Below are 23,061 nucleotides of genomic sequence, written 5' to 3' on the forward strand. Positions count from 1 at the left end.
ATTTTGAGAGTTGCTCACACACACTACTGCTAAGATGGTACACTGATAGCTCTACTTTCATATAATTATCTAGATATGTTCAGGTGAAAGTATCAGTTATATGTTAACAGCTCCCTACATTTCTGGCAGCACGCTGACATTTCTGGGGAACACAATACCAAGCTACTCATGTGCCAGATTAACCTGTACATGCTGGGCATGAACCAACAGTTGAGGGCTGTAAATATGCATAAAAGCTACTGGCACTCCCTTCATCCACATTATATGGGCCTACCCAAGTGTGGGTTAACACTGCTTAATAAAACAGTACTATTTGTAAAATGTAACAGTACAACAACATATCAAAGAAAATGACACAGATGCACTCCAGGATTTATACATTTATTAAAGGATTATTACACCTTTATTTATTGGGTTAAAACACTTTTTGAAGGCTCTCTCATTTATTTTATATAACAGTACATGCAGAATAATTAGTAACCTGCCTGATGATGCAGCCTTTACAACCTATCTTCATGGGCTTGCTGATTCATAGCCTGGACACCTGCAGCTGTGAAGTAAATGCAGTGATATTAAGACATACCTATCCATAGTATAGACAAGCATAGCAATTCTTAACTACTTAATACAATGGCTACTTACTCAGTACTGGGGCATTAGGCATCACACTGGACTACTGGATCCACTGGTCCAGTTGATCCTCCTTACGTCGCTTCATGTCAGAATAATGATGCCTGACCTGCTCACCAGTCCGAGGAACACCAGTGGCACTGGTGAGATCATGAGCAAGACTGTTCCAGGCCTCTGTTTTATATTGGGTGCACTGTACTTGCCCCACAGGAGTCTTACCTCATGATTGTGGACAAGGAGCCAAACTATTACTTTAGACTCCTCAGTGCCTCAGTGTTGCACGTGAAATAGAGTGCCTTCTCCAACACAGGCCATGCTGACTGCAGAAGGGAGCTACAACCAGTTATTATTCCCGCCTGTGGAGCTTAAATATGCCCGTTGCTTATTTTAAAACTGTCTCGCTATGTTAAACTCATTTAACATAGCGAAACACTAAAAAAAAAGCAACGGAGATCTTGCTTTCTCCGTTGCTTTTGCCCACAGCTCTGATGTACTGCGCAGGCGCGCAGTACATCAGAACTGCCACGGATGCCAGAAATCTGTGGAAGGGCAGTAAACAGGCATTATACTATGCCATTATTTAAGAAAAGTAATAGTTTCTTTTCTTAAATAATGTCATGGTATAATAGCAATAACCCAGTTCTGGGTGTGGGTAATGCTAAATTTACCCACGGTTGGCTTTGTTTGGTCCTGGCTTCGCCCTCGGGACCAAACCACGCCAACCGTGGGTAAATTTAGCATTACCCACACCCAGGCGTGGGTTATTGCTATAGTAGGTCACGTCACCAATTTCAAACAAAAAATGTAAGTACCTTAGCATTTTTTACAAAATTTTTATTATTTTCATAATACAGTACACATTCAATCATGTCTAATGTAACTTTCAATTTTCCATTCTATATAAGTTTGCCACTTGTCATAAAACATCTTGTTTAATATTTATGCTGTACAAATATGTGTATTGTTTCTTTAACATTACAACACCCTGTTTTACATTTCCTTTCTTCCACACATTTATAGTTCATATTTGCTTTAAAAGTAACTTGTCAAAAGAAATCATCCATAGGAAATCAGCCCATTCATATATTCCTTTATTTCTTTTTGTTTTCTAGTATTCATTCCTTTTTTTCTATTTTTCCAATGGATCCTTACATTAAAAGTCTGATACCATTCTTTTATACCAGTCATGCCTGTATTCATTTTTCTGCTAAACCATTTTCTTCTGACAAAATCAATCTTTGTTGTATTCAGTTACTTTCATTTTGTATTTTACTTAATGCTTCATTAAGCTCCCTATATATATATTTTTTTTTTTACAAAAGTCTTATCTACTGCATAATACTTACTTAGAGGCCCAAAAATTAGCTGGATTAGTCAACCTTCTATTCACCATTTTGCTTTCATTATATACTACTCATCTCAACTGGATTCAGTCAGGATTCCCATACAAAACCATCTGCAGTTTAAATAATTATAACAGATTAGTGATAATATAAAAAGTTGGTTATGACGATAATTTACTATTTATAGAAATTTTAGACAGTTTGTAGAGAAATTAAATGTATGTTAGTCTAATACAAACAGGAATTGCAATAGCAAGTGAGGGGAAAACAGGCTTATGGTATATAGAGATAGAATGTCAGGGAAGAGAATTTGATAGAAGTAAGGAAGTAAGGGAGAGAAAGGAGTTATAAGGAATGCAGAGGTACTTGTTCACCTTTATGGATATAGTTTATTCTGGTTTTGAGCAAGAAAAGAGACAGATTTTAGCTAGGAAGTTTTTCAAACGGGTTTTGATACATGGAAGGGAGGGTTTTATGCACACTACTTAAATGATGCATAGCCATAAGCATTCCATTTAACAAAACACGATTTTTATCAAACTACTTCTTGGACACACTCCACAACTTTATTAAATCTTTCACTTGTTTTCATAAAGACTTCCGTACCTCTTAACTGTACAGGTTTTTGCAGAATGTCCAGATTTTTGCCTCATATTTGGTCTGTTCTTCTTAAAATGTGTTGTTTTCTGACAAATCACAGAGGAATAAAGTCACTAAATAATGACAGAAATTTGATTTTTAGAATTCATGTCCAACAGAAAATGTATGCAAACACAAACCTATTATTCTAGCAACTTTCTAAGTTTATAAGAGCAATGTTTAAAATCTTTCTCAATTTTTGGGCCTTTGCCCCCCCCCCCCACACCACCACCACCATTATTGTAGACTTTGTCCAGATTTCTTGTGCTAAGAGGCTGAAAGGTATGAAGACCTCTATGACATATTTTGCAAAATAAATATGTTGGAAGAGTCAGTGATGCAGCAGGTTAGCACACTTACCTTTGGTGCAGAAGGCTGTGGGTTCTATTCTCACACCAGGATGCAGTGTAGTATAAGGAGGTGGGGAGTGCTATACTTCTGAGTATGTCTTTCTTCAGATGAGATATTAAACTGCTTCAGTTGGTAGTAGCTCAGGTGGATATAAAAGATCCTGTGACACCTATAAAAGTGGGTCCTTTATTTATCACAACATATAGAAATTATATATTTAAAGGCACATATACACATTTTTTTTTACTATTTATCATTTTTCTTATAATCATTATTCTTATAACATCCACATTGTTATTCTTCCATAACTGACTCTCACTCTTTCTTCCACAGCCTAATCTATGTTTTTGCAATAAATCTGCCAAAATCTTTTTTCCCATTAAACAAAATTTAATTTAGTCCTTCATTCCAAATAGCCTATGTTACATAAAATACATTCTTATTTACTATTCTCGCATATTATTTCTCTTGTTCTTATAATATCCATACTTAATCATATTCACATATATATTGTTTACATCATTTATAGTCTCAAAAAACTTTCTGCACACGTTTTCCAGAGTTTCACTACTCATTTACATTTAAAAAAAATACCTCTTCCTCCCCACAACATAAACACACTCTTAACTTTCTTAACTTTCTTTTTATATGGCATATTCCCCTTTACTGGTAACTTATTTATTACCATTCTCTACAGGAATTCCTGACACTGTAGTATCTTGGTACACTACTTTTTCCTTCCTTTAATGGGTTTAATCACTTATTCTGGTATGTTTGCTTATGGATTTACATAATAATATAATTTCATCATATTATTTTATACCACATACTTATATATTTGATTTTGTCATCAATTTTTATTTTCATGTTAGTATTTTTCTTGATAATTTTTATTTCATTTACATGTTCTTTTATCCTTTTTTCTCTTTTTCTTATTCTTATTTCCAATAACGTTTGTACTCATATTCAAACATTATCACAATTATTTTCTCATTCTCTTCCTTTACTCACTTTAATTCTCTTTATAAGATTCAAGAAGCAAAAAAAAAACAGGATTTAGTAACCCCAATCCCCTTGCAGTTTCACACATATACAACACATTTCTCTTCACTGGGTTAAATTTTGAACCCCATGTGAAAGAAAACACAAGTTGCACAATTTCCTTTTAATATTTTTTGAGTATCATATAAACATTTCACATATATACTATTTTCCCATTAATACACCAATTCACCAAATAAAACATTTTCCTAAATTAAATGTAAAAAAAAAGTTGTGGAGTGGCTAATGCAGTCTTATGTTAAGACATACAACTTTCTGTCTACATTTCAATGAAGTTTTAAACAATACTGTTATAGGAATGAAATGAATGCAGTTTAAAAGTGTCAGAGACAATGGTCGGAGATAACCTCGCATATACAAACAACAAGCAAAGAACCCCCCAAAATTGCGGGATACACACAATATCCATTCACTGAAATCATGTCCTTTCAAACAAACACAGGTAATGACCTTTAATACAAAACGTGCAGTACTTATTAAAAAAAGTTGAGCACCTTCATCTCTGGTTATCTTTTGGTCTTCATCAGAATTTTTTTTACAAATGCTAAACCAGTCATTTAAATACACCAAGTTAATAGGATGATCTGAGCAACATCCAGTGAATATAAAATAACCACTGAATAGTAAATTTAAAACAAATGTATCGATTAAAAACATTGAACATTAAAACTTTTGAAAAAAATAATAAAATCAATAATGCCATTATAAATCAATACATATTTCAATCACGTGCAATTATAATTTAGCAAACCATAGCTTAACGACACTACTGAAAAAAGCAGTGTCATTCATTCCGGGGTTAAATGCTGGTATTCAGCTTAATTTGCCATAGTAGTTCCCTATACTCAAGCTTTAACTCCCAATGTCTGCACATGGGGTTAACTTCTAATACAAAAAAAAAAAAAAACTTTTAATGTCCTTGCATATCACCTTGTGTTTATATAGCAGATTGTTAGTATTACAATTATTTACATCATAATAATTTTCATATATTCTCTTTCTCAATGCATGCTCTGTCTTACCCACATAATATGCATTAGTCAGTGTTCCAAAGACCAAATTACCACCGTAACAGCTACAGACAAATGCAATTTGAGGGTCATGCTGCTCAACGCTAGAAGTCTAAATCTCAAAATGCACTCGCTCGAAGTACTCCTTAAAATGGAGAACATAGACATTTGTGCTGTAACAGAGACCTGGTTCAAGGCAGCAGAAAGCCCCCCCTGCACTACCAGGCTACAACTCATTCCACACCTTTCGGCCCCAGAACATGGACCGAAGCTCCAAAGGCAGAGGTGTCTCCATATTCATAAAGGATCCGCACACCCCCAGACTGGTAGCCCAACATAACGCATCTGAGATACTTCAGGTGCAGCTAACATTGGGTAAGACAGTGATTCAGGTCATAGCTGCTATAGGTCCTCAGCCATGTCCCAAGATTCACATTCCACATTCTTAAGCACCCTGGAGAATATTAGGGTCCAACCTAACACTATCATACTGGGCAACTTCAACTACCCCTCCGTTAACTGGGAAAACTACTCATGTACCAATACACTTGCCCAATGCTTTCAGGAATTCATTCATTCCAATGCCCTGGACCAACTTGTTCCTACCCCTAATAGAGGTAGCAACATCGTTGACCCGGTCATTACTAACATGGGCGACCATTGCTCCACACCAATAGTCAACTCCTCCCTGGTTAGATCCGATCACAAGCTAATCACCTTGGAAATCCACATCCCTCCCACTCCCCCAACAAAGGTAACCAGCATGAAAAACTTCTCCAAATCTAACTTTGGGCTCCTAAAAACAGAGGTGGCTAACTTTATGGCACCCATGCAAATGGAGAATAGTTGCATGACTGCCATATTATACACCAATGCACTGTACAAACAAACTCTACAACAGAAGGAGGAAACTGATGCGGAATAAAGTGAAGTCCCAAGACTGGACAGACTCCCTTATCAGCCTCAGCAAAAGGTTGAGATCCCACATCAAATCCTCTAAAGCTAGCTATGAAAACAGAATTGCAGCAGATAGTAAAGACAACCACAAGGCCTTCTATAATTATGTAAAGAATCTCCATGGCAATACCCAGATTTGCTCTGAGCTACTGCACAATGGTATATCCAATATTGAGCCAACAGATATTGCAAATATATGGGTGAACAGATTCAGTGCTAACTTTACCCCTCTCTCATCCCCAAAGGAACAATCACAATACCAGTAGATTGCCAGGCACCCAGTATTATTGCTGCACAGGTTAAAACAGCACTGTCCAAGGCCAAGAATACATCTTCTATGGGAAAAAGAAAAAGCAAGGCAACGAAATCCTGAAGCAAAGGCTAGGCAGATAACAGTCAAATAACCCTTTATTGTGAGCGCTTTCGGTAGGGAGATTCTCCCCACCTTCCTCAGACAAAATGTTACAACCATAGAGAAGTCATCAACATGTTAAATACTATAATTAATAATGACATCACAATCATTCCCAAACAATTAAAAGGCATACCACTAAACATTCATTTAAAATATTGGTTTAAATAGAATATTAGCTGATTTACTAAAACCAATTATATATTAAATTATGTGCAAAAAGCAGGTTGTTTTTTAAAAATATATGTATATAAATTTATATACAAATACTAGCCAAGTGATCGACAGGACGCAAGCAAGCAAAAAATAAAAACATATATTAAACACTCTACCTATATGTAGGGTGCTAATACATCATAAACTTCCCAATAAAAGTTATATTAAATATTCTATACTAAACAAGATCTAAAGTATAAAATATAAACCACTACTCTGTATATATATATCTTAAAGCATATATATCAATGTACAAATATTGTATATGAACATATATACCAATGGCACAAACTATTTACGATATTAATTCATCTGTTTAGTGCCATCAATCTCAAGAAACATTTAATGGACAATATCTCATTTAAACCCGGAGTCATGTAGGCAGCAGTACGAATCTGCCAAAAAGCCTCTTGTTGTTCCAATTTTAGCTGCCATGGTCTCCCCCTCACATGTGGTTGTATCTGTTGCACCACTGAAAAATAAAAGCCATGATCTGGATTGTGGTATACATGCTTTGCAAGTGCATTATTCAGATCGCTCCTTCCAATGGCATAAAGATGTTCATATATTCTTTTCTTGAGTGGTCTGTCGGTCTTACCTATGGAAAAAGCCGGACACTTTTTACATATTGCCGCATAGACCACTCCTTTAGAATTACAATTAAAGGAACCAAAGATGTCAAAATTTCTACCAGCCATGTTAATGATAGAACTAACTAAAATATGCTTACAATAATGGCAGGTGCCACACCTATTCATCCCTGACCCCTTCTTATTTGTTTTGATTTTGGTCTGTTCTAGTAATTGTTTTAAATTTTGCCCACGCCTATACGTAATTATGGGCCTGTCCCCCAATAATTTTACCAACTGGTGATCTTCTGAAATAATTCTCCAATTTTTAAAAATAATATTATTAATGATCTGGGCGTCAATACTATAAGTGAAAAGAAAGCTGTTGTTAGTCGCTCTATCATTATTGTAAATCTTAATAACCATGTTTCCACCTCCAAGTAGTGGTACAAAATGTCCCGACTCCCTTTTAGTATAAACCTCTTGTTTTATGTCTTCCACAAAAGAAAGTGGGTATCCCCTTGTTATAAACATAGATTGAATGTTTTCACATTCAGTTCTAAAATCTAATAAGTTAGACACCATTCGGGCTGCCTGGACAAATTGTCCCTTAACTACACATCTTTTTTGGTGTATGGGGTGGGAACTGCTGAAGTGTAGGTAATTATTCGAAAATGTAGATTTTCTAAAAATAGTTGACTTAAATTGTCCAGAATTATAATCTTTACTTATTTTAATGTCAAGAAAGGAAATTTCATTCAAATTGGTGACATAAGTAAATTCCAAAAATTGTGTCATTTTAGATACATTCTCAATAAAATTTGGAATATTATCTGCGGACCCTCTCCACAAAAAGAACATGTCATCTTGGTACCTTGTGTACCAAGTGACATTTTCCTGGTAAAGCTCGCTTTGAAAAAGAAATTCATGCTCCCAGTGTGCTAACACACTGTTTGCAAAAGTGCATCCACAGGGTGAACCCATGGCAATCCCAGTGGTTTGAAGGTAGTAATCATTCTTAAAAATTAAAAAATTATTACAAAGAATGATATCTAATAACGTTTCCACTAGGTACATCTGTTCGCTAGAAGCGCCTTTTCGGAGCATGTAATCAACTGTCCATTGTGTTCCTACACTGTGCGGAATGACTGTGTACAGGTCTTTGATGTCAACAACCAAGAAGATAAGAGTTGGATCAAAAGCAATTTTGCCAATATTTTCGAGAAAGCCCCAATAATCCCTACATATTTGGTCTTCTTGTTTTAATAAAGGCTTAAGAATATTATCAACCAATTTTGCACACGCATATATAACTGACCCTCTACCATCCACTATTGGCCTAAAGGGAGGGTCAGTTAAGTTTTTGTGAATTTTAGGAGTGCCAAACAAGGTTGGGATTCTTGGAGCTGTCATTGTAAGATATTGAAGTAAATCAGAATCTATTGTTCCCTCAAGAAACAATTCATCCAACATTTCTTTAATTCTTTTGTTGGCAATATTGACCTCGTTTAAACTTGAGAGTACATAAGGGCCTGTATTAATATATTCCGACATTTTATTTTCATATTCAAAGTTGTCCATAAATATTAGGCCCCCACCTTTATCAGGTGCCATAACTCTGACATGACATCCATTAAGTAACTGAATAAATGCCAATTCATTGTTGTTAACATTCAAGTTTGTCCGTTTTTTATTGCCAAGAGGAAAATATTGTTTATTAACCATTGCTCTTATCAGAAGATCACCAGTTGGTAAAATTATTGGGGGACAGGCCCATAATTACGTATAGGCGTGGGCAAAATTTAAAACAATTACTAGAATAGACCAAAATCAAAACAAATAAAAAGGGGTCAGGGATGAATAGGTGTGGCACCTGCCATTATTGTAAGCATATTTTAGTTAGTTCTATCATTAACATGGCTGGTAGAAATTTTGACATCTTTGGTTCCTTTAATTGTAATTCTAAAGGAGTGGTCTATGCGGCAATATGTAAAAAGTGTCTGGCTTTTTACATAGGTAAGACCGACAGACCACTCAAGAAAAGAATATATGAACATCTTTATGCCATTGGAAGGAGCGATCTGAATAATGCACTTGCAAAGCATGTATACCACAATCCAGATCATGGCTTTTATTTTTCAGTGGTGCAACAGATACAACCACATGTGAGGGGGAGACCATGGCAGCTAAAACTGGAACAACAAGAGGCTTTTTGGCAGATTCGTACTGCTGCCTACATGACTCCGGGTTTAAATGAGATATTGTCCATTAAATGTTTCTTGAAATTGATGGCACTAAACAGATGAATTAATATTGTAAATAGTTTGTGCCATTGGTATATATGTTCATATACAATATTTGTACATTGATATATATGCTTTAAGATATATATATATATATATATATATATATATATATATATATATACAGAGTAGTGGTTTATATTTTATACTTTAGATCTTGTTTAGTATAGAATATTTAATACAACTTTTATTGGGAAGTTTATGATGTATTAGCACCCTACATATAGGTAGAGTGTTTAATATATGTTTTTATTTTTTGCTTGCTTGCGTCCTGTCGATCACTTGGCTAGTATTTGTATATAAATTTATATACATATATTTTTAAAAAACAACCTGCTTTTTGCACATAATTTAATATATAATTGGTTTTAGTAAATCAGCTAATATTCTATTTAAACCAATATTTTAAATGAATGTTTAGTGGTATGCCTTTTAATTGTTTGGGAATGATTGTGATGTCATTATTAATTATAGTATTTAACATGTTGATGACTTCTCTATGGTTGTAACATTTTGTCTGAGGAAGGTGGGGAGAATCTCCCTACCGAAAGCGCTCACAATAAAGGGTTATTTGACTGTTATCTGCCTAGCCTTTGCTTCAGGATTTCGTTGCCTTGCTTTTTCTTTTTGTACAGTTTTTTTCTGTTTTTGTGGTACATCTTCTATGGGACCTGACAGTATCCCTGGCTGTGTTCTACATGAACTACAGAGTGTACTGGCACCTAACCTGTGTGCCCTGTTTAATCACAGCGTCACCTCAGGCTTTGTCCCCACAGAATGGTGCACTGCTACAGTCATCCCGCTCCACAAAGGAGGAGTGACTACAGACCCCAGGAACTATCAACGCATTAGCCTGATGAGTCTGATATGTAACACTATGGAACGCATCATCATGGACCTAATAAACAAGGATATAGGGAATCTCCAAACTCTGGATCCTACACAGTTTGGTTTTGTGAAGGGTAGATCATGCCTGCTCAACTTGGTTGAGTTCTTTGAGTCAGTCACCAGAGCTGTAGATGAAGGTAAGGTGGTTCATACAGCCTACCTTGACTTGGCCAAGGCCTTTGATACCATTCCCCATACAGGAATCATAGAAAAACTTACTAAGCTAGGCATCAACCCCTATATCACTAGGTGGGTTGCAAACTGGCTCACAGATAGAACCCACAGAGTGAAATTAGCTGACTCCAAGTCAGACTGCCGCCCAGTCACCAGTGGATTCCCACAGGGTTCAGTCCTGGGTCCTCTCCTGTTTGGTATCTACTTCTCTGAAGTCCAGGCCAACACGAAGGGACTCTGGCTGACAATGTTCCCAGATGATTGCAAGTTGGGAGCTATTATTAACTCCCCAAGTGATGCTGACATCCTAAAGAAAGGCCTCAATGAGACCAATGACTGGTGTCAGAACCATGGTCTTAAGCTCAATGCCAAAAAATGTGTCTTCATCCCTTTTGGAAAAAACTCAGTTCCCTTGAATTACCACATTGATAGTAGTCCACTGAACACCGAAGGCATTATAAGAGATCTGGAAACACAGGTTGAAAGCAGCCTCTCTTTTGACCACCACATTGTCACTGTGGTCAGGAAGTCCTTCTATGTGGCACATCTCATTACTAAGGGTTTTGCATCCAGGAAGAAAGAGTTCATTGTCTCCCTCTACTCTTCCCTCATTAGGCAAGTCATCAAGTACAATGCCTCATTTGGCATGTAGACACCTGCAGCAACTGGAGAAGCCGCAAAAGTACCTCACAAAGAGGATCATAGGCCTTAAACACTTGTCCTGTATGGACTGACTCAAAAAACTCCAACTATTCTCTGTCTCATATTGCCTACTTAGAGGCAATCTCTGCTTGACTTACAAAGCCATGTCTGACCCAGCTCTGTTAGAAATGCTACATCTAAAGAAATCACAATCCCTCCACACCACACACTCCAGAGACCTCAACCTCACTACCACAATCAACAGAACATGCTGGAGAGACAGGTTCATAACCCAGAGACTGCCCATACTATGGAATAGACTTCCCATACATGTCAAGCAGAACACCTCACTGGCCCTCTTCAAGAGAAATCTTGATGAGTGGATGGGAAATAGAAAATTCACCCGAGGGATCATTTCAGTGGCTCTACTCAACAGAGGCACTAGGAACTAAGGTTGGGTGCCACGATGCCACAGTAATCCTATGGGCTAGGCTTGTAAAGGCTCCAGGGCCATTAGCCTAGTACACACCTATGAACCTATGACAAAAATCACAGAATGCTAAATAAACTACTCTGGAATTATTCAGTCACTGTACCCATTAATTTTAAACTCAAAATTAATAGTTTTTAACCTCACATTATGCCCCTTATAGATATTTTTACACTGAGGACATTCACCAGATTTTTTATACCTTTATAAAGCTTATTTTCTTGAACTTTCATATTCTCAGCCTCTATTTTTTTTCTTTTAAATTTAAATGTCTTTTGTAAATGAATTGTGGTTGATCACCTAAAATATTTTTACAAACATCATCATATTTGGTACATTTCCAATTATTTGTTAACACTCGCTTAATTTGATTACTTCCTATGCCATACTTAATGACCATAGTAAGTTCATAGTTGTCAACCCCATACCTATTTTTATAGTTATTAGCTCTCATATTAACCTCACTTTGATTAAAAGAACCACTACCTGATAATGGAAAAAAAAATATCTTGCTTTTTCTTTTTTGCAGGACCTCACTTTTAATTTCCTTAAGTATCATTGCTAGGTAATCCCTTTCTGAAACCTATTCGGAAGATTCTCTACTTAAAAAAGAAACTGATTGTCATTAAATGTTAATTGAGAAGCCCATGCCATTTGGCCTTTAACCAGTCCCTTATTTTGAAACATCTGATGATTACTACTAAAATGTAAAAAAATATTTGAACAAGTAAGTGTCCTTTATAACTTTGAACAAAACCTCTTACAAAGTCCTTGACAATGGTGATATCTAAGTAGTTAATGGCTTCAAATGAATAAGTGTATGTGAATTTCAAAACATCAGTGGTAGTGCTTAAAAACCTTACAAATTTATCAAACTGCACCATACTACCCTTCCAGATAATAAATATATCATCTAAAAACCTCAAAAAGACTAACATTTGTTCCATAAAATTAGATTTAAAAATAAAGTTTTTCTCCCAATACCATGATACAACATTTATATAAAGAGGGGCACAAGCAGCCCCTTTGGCAACACCTTTTGCTTGTCTAAAACATTCATCCTCAAAATAAATGCAATTGTTTTAAGTATGATTTTCATACAATCACCAAACATGATAGTGTCCTCATTAGAAAGGGAATCAACTTCATAACCAGTCTCCCTAAACCACTTAAGCCCTATTTCATGTGGGATACAGAAAAAAAGATAAACCTTTAAGAATTTAAACAACTTATAATCAATAATATTTTGATCAATTAAATCTTGTAGAAAAACATTGATCTTATAGTATGCTCTATTAACTTCATTTATAGACACTCTGATAGTAGGAGGAAGGTTAGGAGTGCGGTAGTGAGGGTAGAAACTTTGAATTTTGGCAGTTTGACTGTTATAGGGAGAGAGCTAGCTGATATGATGGAGAGAAGGAAGGTTGATATATTGTGCGTGCAAGAGACCAGATGGAAGGGGAGTAAGGCCAGTTGTGTAGGAGGCAGGTTCAAATTGCTCTATCATGGTGTGGATGGGAGGAGAAATGGGGTAGGGGTTATCCTGAAGGAACAGTATGCAAGAGTGTTTTGGAGGTGAGAAGATTGTCAGAGTGATGTTTATGAAGCTGGAAATAGATGGTGTGATGATTAATGTTGTTACTGCATATGCTCTGCAAGTTGGGTGTGCTATGGATGAGAAAGAAAAATTTTGGAGTGAGCAGGATGAAGTGGTGATGAGTGTACCCATGGGTGACAGAATGGTGATTGGAGTGGATTTCAGTGGGCATGTTGGTGAAGGGAACAGAGGGGATGAGGAAGGGACGGGTAAGTATGGTGTTAAGGAGAGGAATGCAGAAGGGCAGATGGTAGTAGATTTTACGAAAAGGATGGACATGGCTGTAGTGAGTACTTATTTTAATAAGATGGAGGAGCACAGGGTGACATACAAGAGTGGAGGAAGATGCACACAAATAGATTATATCCTATATAGGAGGGCCAACCTGAAGGAGATTGGAGACTGTAAAGTGGTGGTAGGGGAAAGTGTAGTTAGGCAGCATAGGATGGTGGTCTGCAGGATGACGTTGGTGATAAAGAAGAGGAGGAAGAGGAGTGTGAGGGCAGTGCCAAGGATCAAAAGAGGGAAGTTGAAAAAGGGTGATTGTGAGGTGGAGTTCAGGGAAGAGTTAAGATAGGCACTGGGTGGCAGTGAAGAGTTTCCGAATAGTTGGGTAACTACAGCAGAGGTGATAAGGGAGACAGCTAGAAAAGTGCTTGTTGTGACATCTGGGCAGAGGAAGGAGGACAAGGAGACCTGATGGTGGAATGAGGAAGTACAGTAGAGTATACAGAGAAAGAGTTTGGAGAAGAAGTGGGATTGTCGGAGAGATGAAGAAAGTAGAGAGGAGTATAAGGAGATGAGGCACATAGTGAAGAGAGAGGTGAAGGCTAAGGATAAGGTGTATGGAGAGTTGTATGAAAGGTTGGACATTAAGGAGGGAGAAAAGGACCTGTACCGATTAGCTAGACAGAGGGACCTAGCTGGGAAAGATGTGCAGCAGGTAAGGGTGATAAAGGTTAATGAGGGAAATGTACGTACAAGTGAGGAGAGTGTGTTGAGCAGATGGAAAGCGTACTTTGATGGGCTGATGAATGAAGAAAATGAGGGAGAAAGAAGGTTGGATGATGTTTTTGTGGACTTGAGGAAAGCATATAACAGGATGCCTAGAGAGGAGTTGTGGTATTGTATGAGGAGGTCGGGAGTGGCAGAGAAGTATGTAAGAGTGGTACAAGATATGTACGAGGGTAGTGTGACAGCAGTGAGGTCTGCGGTGGGAGTGACTGATGCGTTTAAGGTGGAGGTGGGGTTACATCAAGGATCAGCTCTGAGCCCTTTCTTATTTGCAATGGTGATGGCCAGATTGACAAACGAGATCAGACTGGAGTCCCCATGGACTATGATGTTTGCAGATGACATTGTGATCTCTAGTGAGAGTAGGGAACAGGTTGTGAAGATCCTGGAGAGGTGTAGATATGCTCTAGAGAGGAGATGAATGAAGGTCAGCAGGACTAAGAATATATGTGTGTAAATGAGAGGGATGATAGAGGAATGGTGAGGATGCAGGGAGTAGAGTTGGCAAAAGTGGAAACGTTTAAATACTTGGAATCAGCAGTTCAGTGTAATGGTGAGTGTGGAAGAGAGGTGAAGAAGAGAGTACAGGCAAGGTGGATTGGGTGGAGAAGAGTGTCAAGAGTGATTTGTGACAGACGGGTATGAGTAAGAGTGAAAGCGAAGGTATACAAGAGAGTAGTGAGACCAGCTATGTTATTTGGGTCGGAGATGGTGACATTAACAAAAAGGTAGGAGTCAGAGCTGGATGTGGCAGAGTTAAAGATGTTAGGATTTGTAATGGGTGTGACAAGGATGGACAGGATTAAGACTCAGTATATTAGTGCATCAGCTCAGGTTGGATGGTTTGGAGACAAAGCCAGAGAGGCGAGATTGTGCTGGTTTGGACATGTGTTGAAGAGGATTGCTGGATATATTGGGTGAAGGATGCTAAGGATGGAGCTGCCAGGTAAGAGGAAAAGAGAAAGGCCTAAGATAAGGTTTATGGATGTGGTGAGAGAGCACATGTAGGTGTTTGGTGTGGCATGGCAAGATACAGAGGGCAGGAAGAAATGGAAACAGATGATTCTCTGTGGTGACCCCTAATGAGAACAGCCGAAAGAAGAAGATGAAGAAGATAGTCACTCTGATGTATTGAGAAGCTTTGTTTAATATATCAAACATTTTAGCAGTGTAATTAATTGCATTCATATGAACAATTCCACCCCTCTTACCAGGTTTTATTGTTGTAATTTTCCTATTGCTAATTAATTCTTTTAATATTTCTGATTCAACTTTAGTTTGATTGTAACACATACTAAAATGTCTATTATATAAGTTTCTGACATCCCTGTCAGAAAACTTTTCAAACACTTCTAGTGTGTTGTGCAAAGGGGGATTGTAAGTGCTTTATCTTCAAAACACCTCATGTGTATTATTCATACCACCAGAATCATGAAATAACCATTTGAATTAAGTTTTCTAACATATAACTTTATAGTGATCAACACTTCACTTATATCAGTCCTAGTTCTAGGCACAAATGTATATCCTTTGCTGAAAAGTTCACAGTGCCTTTTATCAATATCCAAGCTACTGTAATTGTAAATCTTGAAACCTCTATGATCACTTGCAATCATATTGTTCTCATCACTTGATTTTACCCCATTACCATGTCAGATGTAAAAAAATTGTTGGAAGATTTATTAAAAGATGCAAAACTTGTTAAAATGTAGTGTCATCAATGTCACTTAGTAGCTGTACCAGTCCCCCTTCCTGTTCTTTTTGTGCTTGTCCTGAGCTTTGTAAGAATTTATATTGTCCAATGAATTGGAAACTGGTGGAACCTTAATTTGGTTTTTTTGAGCTATAACTAAACAAAATCTTCATTTTTATTGCTCACATCAACATCCATATCAGTCACATCAAATTCATCCAACATATGAATATCCATAAGGCTTATCCTATTTAAATTCTGCTTATTACCAAAATGACATGATTTAGGATATGCATTCCCTTTCACATATTCATTTTCATTTCTAGATAATTTGTTCATTTTTCTTGTTTTATTCTTGTCTATTACAGTATCAGTATGATCAAAACTATTGTTATGTTCAAAAAAATCTAATGTCAAATAACAAAACCTTCTTTAAGGATTGATCCAATTTCTTAATATCATTCAACAAACCAGTCATAAGTTTCTCATTATATTGTATCAACACCCCCATAATTTGACAACCACAGTTGTGGAAAATGTAGGTAAAACTTTTCTATAACTTACTATCATCAGCAGTCCTGTTCGGAAACTTCCCTTAAGCACCCATCTTTTCAAAATGCATTCTTTCAAGTACAGTATATGTTGTCCAACTGCAGTGATTTGTATTTAATAAGTTTTTTTTTTCAAATAGCTTTAGTTGCGAATCAAAAGAACCACTTATAGTAGTAGTCATTTCTGTTCAAGCAAAACTTGAAATATTATTGTTTAACCACTTTGGTAAGTCAACACAATGATTACCATTGTTCATAATATCATGCCCATTATTTCACTGTTGATGCACACTAGAAACATCAGGTCCCACAAAGCGAGGTCACACAGGCCCCTCAACTGTTCTGGAAGAATCCATAACTACTGGCAGGATGGCATTCATATTCACAATACATCCTTCATAAGATCCACCATCCAAAATACCCCAAAATTTATCTTTATATAGTGTAGACACCGTTGGGGTAAAAAGCTGTTTGAGTTGTGTAAATTATTTGTGAGCAGTTCAAGAGACTGGACTGAACCAAAGCTAGCAGCTGGTGCATCCCCATTGTTGCATGCTTGCGTTCATTATATCCACTGTCCCTAAATAAATCCTATAAGGATATGGTGAATTTCCAAAAAAAAAAAAAAAAACACTCAGAACCAATGGCGAGAAATAACCTTGCATACACAAACAAATAACCCAAAAAAATTGCGGGATACACACACTGCCCACTCACTGAAATCACTTAATTTCAAAAATACACAGGTAACAACCTGTAATAGAAAACATGCAATATTTATTTAAAAAGTTGAGTGCTTTCGTCCATCATTATCTTATGGACTTCATCAGAACTTTTTTTAAAAATGCTAAACCGGCCATTTAAATACACCAAGTTAACAGGATCACATGATCAACATCCAATGAATATAAAATAACCACTGAATATGTAAATTTAAAACAAGTGCATCGATTAAAAACATTGAACATTAAAACTTTTGAAAAATAAAAAAATCAGTAATGCCATTATAAGTCAATACATATTTCCATCATATGCAATTAGAATTTAACAGCCAGTAGCTTCAAGCCACTACTTAAAGAAATAGAGTTATTCATTCTGGGGTAAGTGTTTGCATTCAGCTTAATTTGCCACAGTAGTACCCTACACTCAAGCTTTAACTCCCAGAGTCCACCCTGGAGGTTAACTGGAACTTTTTCGAACACAAAAAAATAAAACTCGTTAATATCCTTGCATATCACCTTGTGTTTTTATAGTGTGTTGTTAGTCATTTACATCATAATAGTGTTCATATGTTCTCCTTCTCAATGCACACTCTGTCAGACCCACGTAACATGCATGACAAATGTATTTCATTGTAGAAGTAATAGACTGCAGTTTTCCATTATACCACAAGGTTTAGCTCCTTTGCAGGAATACAGTGAAAGAGAGGAGACTGGAACACTAGCTGAGGGAGGGAAGACTGAAAGACTAGCTGAAGGGAAAAGGGCCTTGCAGCATGACTAGATTTTTTTTCTTCTAGTGTTTTGGGACAGAGATGTGAGGTAGCAGTTTGTGTCTGTCTCTTGCTGAAATCCTGGATGATGGTATTTTGTGGATTCAGAAGAGAAGTTCTGAAACCAGTAGTTTCATGCCTGCATATGGTTCAGCAAGAAAAGGAGTTCCCTTAAGCCTAGTGCAGAGATGCCATATATGACTACGAGAGTTCTGGTGGGTGATTTTTCATTTTTCTCGTCAGAGGAACTGTGGTGCCTGATCACTGGGATATTCTCGATGGAGTGGCGAGAGGCTTTTGGCCGTCATTCTTTTTAAACTTTTATAAGATTGTGGATTCCCCACTAAATGATTTCTGGATTACAGATAGCTGGGATCCATATTAGCTCCAACCTTGGGCCCTATCATGCCAGCAGTAGGACTGTAAGTAGTCACTGGCCAGTGAACAGGGTACAATAGAGTGTCTCATAGTTGGTCTGTTTAGATTGATCTAGGGGATATAGGGTGTTAGTACTGTTGCCTTAAAGACACTTTATTGCTAAATGACATTGCATTTTCTCATATTTGTATTGTTGCATTATAAATCTTTATTGTTTAGTGACATTGCATTTTGATCGTGTTAGTACTGTTGCCTTAAAGACTCTTTATTGCTAAATGATATTGCATTTTCTCCTATTGGTATCGTTGCATTATAAATCTTAATTGTTCAGTGACATTGCATTTTTCTCATGTTAGTACTGCTGCCTTCAAGAATCTTTACTGCTCAATGACATTGCATCTTTTTCATATCTGTACTGTTGTATTATAACCTTTTTTTCCTTCAATGACATTGCATTTTTTTCCATGTTTGTATTGCTGCATTATAAAAGCTTTACTACTCATTGATATTGCCTTCATGTGCTGTTTGAATGTCAAGATCTTTTCTGTTGAGTTGTGGGGAATGCGGTAAATGTATGGTTTCATTACATGCATATCTCACTCTGTCTTACTGCTAACTGGTGCACTGTTGAAATAATTCGTTCATTGTTGTGCTATTGCCCTTTAAAACTAAAGTATCACCTAGAATAAAATCTGTTATCACTTGCCACCTTGGGGTGTTGGGCCTAAAGAAGGGGTGTCACCAGAGTCAGGAAGGAAGGAACCCATATCTACTTCAGCTACACCTGTGGGTGCGCTACACAAGCAGAATTCTAAATACACTACTCCAGAACTATTACAATCACTGTATCCATTAATCTTAAACTCAGAATTAATATGTCACAGCATATGTACTACTGAGCAGCCGATGCTTCATGTGTTTCTTCTGGTAGTTGTGACAAATTCCTGCACCTGGCATCGTTTTGTAAATGTGTCACAATGGACTCTGTTACCTCTGAATTTCTGCTGTCATCCTGAAATCTTTCATCTCAGAAAACCTTCAACTTAAAAAACTGTTTCCTTAAATTAATTAATTAATTAAGTAATTAATTAATTAATTAATTAATTAATTAATTTACATTTGCTTACTGGGAAATTCTGACTGGATACAGGTCCTTTTTCAGCGGAGGCCTGGGGAGAAAAGCTCCACAGAATGACATGGTAGATGGTAAACAATAACAGTCAATGTATGTATACAGTAGAGGTGGTCATGACATGGAGAAATACAGGAGCAAATAAGGCACAATTGAGTAGAAACTCTAATTACAAACATTGAGAAATAAGAAATAAAACACAGCGCTACACATTTTCTAAACAGTAACTAGATAACAATAATAACAGACTAAATGATAACTAAATCCTGGAAGGATTAACAAGCAGTGAGTAATCTTCAGTTCAGTTTTATAGTGATAGAGGGGATACTCTATCTAAATCTGGGAAAGGAGAGAAGGGTTGAAGGGGGATTATTAGTTGGAGTTTGGACAAGGACAAAGCCAGTGAGAATTTAGGTGAGATTTAAGTGCAGTCTTGAAAAAACTGCAGGAAGGAACGGTAGTTATTCTAGTGGGAAGGTTGTTCCAGAGCTTGGATATAGCGCAGGAAAATAGTGCTTCACCTGCTGAGTTTTTGGCTTTGGTGACCTGAAGTAGATTTTCGTTGCAGGAGCGTAGTGGTCTGGAAGAGTGGTAGGGTTGGAGAATTGTATGGAGTGATGGGAGTCACAGAGGGTGGTTTACTAGTTTATGAGCAAAGTTGAGTTGAGTTTGGTGTAGGAGTTGTGGGAGTTCAAGCCAGTCAAGGTCTCTAAGGGAGACACAGTGGTGGCTGTGGTAAGAGGCACCAGTGGCAAATTTTGCGATTTTATTGTAGCAGGCTTCGAGTTGGTGTAGTTCTGACTGTCTACAATTTGTAAGTATGGGTGATGCGTAGAGTAGGGTGGAAATTAGTTGGGAAATGTCGATGAGATTCTTGCTGGTATGGTGAAGTATTGGCGGCTTCTATATAAGGCACACATTTTTTGTGAACTTTTTTTATTGTTAGAGATATGTTGGTATCAAATTTGAGATTATTGTCTATCTGTACGCCAAGTAGTTTTGTGTGGACTGTTGGTGAAATGGAGGTATTATCCTTGGCTTGAATAGTGAAGTGTGGGGTGTTTAGGGTAGATTTGGAGGATTGGAAGATGAGGAGTTTGTTTTTATTTGGATTAAGGAGAAGCTGGGCATTAGATAGCCAGCTTTCAACTGAAGAGAGAGATTCTTGGGTGATCTGTTGGAATTCTGTTAGAGTTGGGGCTGAGCAGATGAGAGTGCAATCATGTACATACTGTATGAGGGAAGCATGTTTGGTGGCAGTGTGCAGGTTGTTGGTGAAAAGGAAGAAAGGTAGGGGGCCGAGGATGGAGCCTTGAGTGACCCCGAGAGTAACAGGGAGATGACTGGATAGATTGTTGTCCCATATGACTGATTGCTGGCGGCCTTGTAGATAGCTGTGAAACCAGTTTCTGGCTGGTGTGGAGAAAGAGAGGTCAGACACACTGACGTCCCACTCACTAGGATGAGCAAGGAGAAGGTTACTGTTAGCTGCCTGTTGGGTCCCAGAATCCGCCACATAACACAAGCATTCAGGTCACTCCAGAACAAGTACAAATATAACTCTGTCATTGTCCATGTTGGTGTGAATGACCTGAGCCATACCTCCCTGGACTACATGAAAAGAGACATGGAAGAGCTGTCTGATCACATAGCCCAGGCTGGTATGACCCTGACTCTGAGTAGCATCCTGCCCTCACCAAGAATGACATGGTATAAAGAAAAAATGATCAATTTCAACAACTGACTAAGCTGCTGGTGTCATTCAAAGGGGATCCAGTGTCTGTCAGCCTGGGATGACATGCTCAACAAGCCATGCTGCTTCACTAGAGACATCTTTCACCTCTCACCCTTAGGCTTTTGAATACTGGCCAAGGCTCTTGCCACCCCCATAGTGCCTTTTTTTAGGCAAGGCACAAAAGACAAACCCACTGCCGTAAATAGCACAAGTAACAAAAAACTGAGGGTAATGCTACTCAATGCCAGAAGTCTAAACCTCAAAATGCATGCACTCGAGGCACTCCTCAGTATGGAGAAAATTGATATATGTGCAGTAACAGAAACCTGGTTTAAGGCTCTAGAGAGCACCCCAGCACTACCAGGCTACAACTCATACCATACACTTTGACCACAAACCCAGACTGAAATACAAAAGGTGGGGGAGTATCCATATTCATCAAGGATACCCACACCTCCAGGTTAGTGGCACAGCACGATGCTTCAGAGATCATTCACGTGCAACTAACAATGGGCAGAACTGCAATTCAAATTGTTGCTTGCTACAGATCACCCACCATGTCCCAGGACCCCCATTCCAAATTTCTGGAAACACTAGGAAACATAAAGGTCCTACCAAACACCCTGATATTAGATTATTTCAATTACCCAAACATTAACTGGGAGAACTACTCAAGTACTAACTCCCTTGCCCAACATTTCCTAGAATTTATAAACTAAAATGCAATGGATCAACTGGTCAACACCCCCACCAGAGGTGACCACATATTGGATCTGGTTATCACCAACATGGGTGACCGGTGTTCCACACTGGAGGTCAACCACTCGCTGGTTAGATCTGACCATAAACAAATCACTCTGGATATCCACATTCTGCCCCCCCACGGTCAAAGAAACCACTGTGAAAAAACATTCAAAAGCAAACTTCACGTTAATTAAGACCAAGGTGGAAAGTTTCAAATCCCCCATGCTAAAGATAATGCTGCCCAAGCTGCAAAATCCTTTACTAATGTACTCTACGGGCACCTACAAGAATGCATTGATCGTGCTATCCCAACCAAAACCAAGACTCACTCCTCCAAGAAAAGGAAACCAGTCTGCTGGACCCCTACCATAAACAAGCTATACAATAGAAGGAGGAAACTAGTACAGAAAAGAGTAAAATCCCAAGAGGGGAAGACATCTCTGATCAGTATCAGCAAGAAACTATGATCCCTCATAAAATCATTCAAAGCTAGCTTCGAAAGAAAAATTGCCAAGGACTCCAAAGATAATCACAAGGCATTCTTTAGCTATGTCAAGAATCTAAGTGGCACTTCCCAGATCTGCTCGGAGTTAGTGCAGAATGGCACAAACTACACTAAACCAACTGATATCGCCAACAACCTGGCAGACAGGTTCAGTGCAAACTTTATCCCCCTCTCACCCCCAAAAGGGCCCATAACCATACCTAAAGAATGTAATGCCCCTGAAATCACAGACACTCAGGTTAAAATAGCCCTCTCCAAAGCCAAAAACACAGCATCAATGGGACCGGATGGTGTCCCAGGCTGTGCCCTACATGAGCTCAAAGATGAACTAACCCCTCACCTAAACACACTGTTCTAACTCAGCCTCTCCTCAGGCTACATGCCCATACAGTGGCGCATAGCAATGGTTATTCTGCTCCACAAAGGTGGAGCTTCAACAGTCCCCAGGAACTATCACCCTATAATCCTGACTAGCTTGGTCTGCAAGGCTATAGAGTACATCATCATGGATCTCATTAACAGAGACATTGA

Source organism: Protopterus annectens, chromosome 1.part1 (genome assembly GCF_019279795.1).
Source record: "Protopterus annectens isolate FY-2018-M chromosome 1.part1, PAN1.0, whole genome shotgun sequence".
NCBI lineage: Eukaryota > Metazoa > Chordata > Ceratodontiformes > Protopteridae > Protopterus > Protopterus annectens.